The following is a 3,036-nucleotide window of genomic DNA, read 5'->3' as shown; positions in this document are numbered from 1 at the left end:
CTTTTTAAAAATACGCATCCACCTGAAGGACGGTGCCTACCAATTCAAAGATATTTTTGCCCCGGTTTATGACTATGCAGGAAATGTAAATCTTAAGTGTTATTCAAATCCAAAAAGAAAATTGGGGGTAACCACGCATTTTCAAAGATAAGTCATGAATAATATTTGTAAACAGTTTTAAAGTACAAAGCAATGACGTTCTCTCTCAAATTGAAGCTTAATTATCTCTCAAAAATTCATGGTTACCCCCTATTTTCTTTTTGGATACCTAGAGTACTTATCCCTGTATTAGTAAGCACAACTGATAGGAAACCCAAGTATCTCGAGATGCGCAGAAAGTATGCGCAATAACAATATTAGGCACCGTCCTTAAATAACGCATCCGTAAAAAAAGCAAACGGTTTAGTGCTCAAGGAAAGAATTTGTGGAGTAACTTTTTCCACTAAATGTGAGATATTACTGGTATTCTGTTTTGTCGTTGTCGTTTTCTTTCTCTCTCTCCCTTCGTTTCTGCTCTAGTCATAGGTCCTCCAGGCATCCTGCAACCTTATCAGAGCTTCTAAAGATATGTCAAAACTTGCAATACAGAGAAAAAAAGCAACTCTAAACAAATTAAACATCAACACTCAGCTTTAAGTTTATATCCCTCCGATGCTTGACTTGAATAACTCCGTAGCCAACAGTGTAAACAAGAGGTATCATGATATGTCAAACTGGATTAAAACCAGCGAAAAATGCAGAAAGAAAACATTTTCCAAACCGTTTTCCACCTGAACACGAAAAGCGTTGACTGTGTACGGCCGCGTCGAGCCACAGAAAGCACGCGAAAAATGAAGCCTCGTTCATGTTTTAACCTGGATTGAGCCTGCAATCTAAAGCAAAACCAACACCTGGTCAGCGGTCAACTTAAAATCAATCAATCTTTCTTATTTATAACGCGCGCGTCAACTTATGAATAGGGTCACATGCGCGTAACAATAAGTTAATTAAACTATTAAACCATTACTATACATATATAACTAAAAATTAAATTAAAAATATAAATAAGATAATTAAATATGTACATATATAAAGTTAACCTTGCATACGGAACCCGCGCCCGCAGTGCGCGCGGCAGTCAAAACTGTGCTATCCTGTCAATCATTTGCCCTTTCACCGGAAACAGTGCATTTCGGTTGTGCGTAAATGACATTGTTGTCGATCTACCCCGTCGAAAGGACGCGGTCAAAGTCTTTATTCGCGAAGTTAACTCAAATAAATGCATTATCAATACGGTTTTGCCGTCTTCTTACACTTGATTCGAAAATACCAGCCTGAATTCGTCTTAGAATAGTTAGAAAAAGCACAAATAAATGCCAAAGCACAACAGGTTACGTTCGAATTCTGCTCGCCGACAACCCAAGTTTGTTGACAAAAAAATTGCCACAAAATGTTTTAAATGGTTTTCTGGCCCTTTATTAGTAATGGCGCTCACGTGCATTTTAAATGGAGTATCGGGAAAGAAAATTTGTCAAGCTGATATTTGTTTCGTGTGAACATACAATTTACATCTTCAAGTAGCGAAAATTTGTACAAGCACTACAAAACTTTTACTAACCATTGCCCGAAGGAACACCTTTTAGAAGCTGCAAGGAAGCCGCTGATGAATTTTGCACAAAAACCTCGGCCCCTATAAACACCGAAAAGCCAGTCTTGGAAAGTTTTTCAGCGGAAGGCTCGCTAAGGTTAGAGTTTCTAGAGCTTGCCCTCACGCAGGTCGCCAGAAAGGTGCAAACAAGCTGATCATGTCTGAAAAGAGCAAGATCTAGAAGGGGCAGTCAAAATTGTGTTTCTTGTATTGTGCGAAAACTTATTTTTCCCTCAATCCCAAATGAGAACTTGCTGTGTCTTGCAATTCAACAGTGAATTGCTATTAGGCCAATAAGAGAATCAACATCAACAAAGAGGCACTCCCAGGGGTTTCGGGAAGAAGAGAACATGGCTAATTTGAACTGGGGAACAGAGTAACATACATACATACATACATAATCTTTATTTAACGTGGGTAGAAACACTTAGCTGAAGCTATTTTACAGGTTTTCCACAAAATAATGTTAAAGAAAAGAAAAATATGGTCATAAAAATGTAAGAATATGAATAAAATATCTAGTATCTAAAATTTCAAATGTTAGGTAACTAAAATTTAATGTTTTAGGGAACAAGGGAAGAAAACCAATTTAAATTTTAGGGATCAAAAAGCTGGGAACAAGTTTGAAAGTAATTTGGGGAACAAAGAAACACAAGCAAATATTTAAAGGGAACAAGGACTCCTCTCCCCAGGAGGGCCTCATCAAATGTTCTGCCTCTATCCAACAGCTCAAACAAGCTATTCCAACAATTTTTGAATGACCAACAGGAAAAGGAGACTCTCTTAGAGAAATAAATTATTTATAATAACACTTTAGCATGCGAAACAATGCTCAGATGCTTACGAGCACCCTCATGCCCATGTTTGTAAAAAAGCACCGTGAAGTATTCCTTGTGGCTGGCTGGTTTAGGCATTGTTTCATCTTTCAACATTGGGCAAAACCAAATCAACTCCATTCTCAGAGGGTACTGGGGAAAGAAGCTAGAAGAAAAAACTGGCCTTAATCCAATTCTCCCAAGGTAATCTTTACAGAATAAGATTATTGAAGGAACACTTTTGAGTGCCAACCTTAAGCCTTTTAAAACAAGCGCAAACAATATTAATAGTCTTTAAATTCACAAAATGTCAAACAGCATATTTTAGTCTCATATTCAATTAGATTTGGCTGCAATATTCCTTAAAACTATGCAGAACTATTTACCATAAAATGTGGAACATTTCCTGCCTATCAAAATATGCCGCAAAGTAAAGTCTCCGCTTACGAGCCAGAAGGCTCATCAGGCCGGCGCTTATCTCCGGTTTCATTAGCATGAAGCGACTAGGAGTATTTATACTCCCCCCTGGATGGGATGCTAGTCCATCGCAGGGTTACCCCCAGCTTTACGCCGGTACCCATTTATACACCTGGG

The sequence above is a fragment of the Montipora foliosa genome, chromosome 9 (assembly GCF_036669935.1).
Source record: "Montipora foliosa isolate CH-2021 chromosome 9, ASM3666993v2, whole genome shotgun sequence".
Taxonomy (NCBI): Eukaryota; Metazoa; Cnidaria; class Anthozoa; order Scleractinia; family Acroporidae; genus Montipora; species Montipora foliosa.
This window is presented reverse-complemented; position numbering follows the sequence as displayed.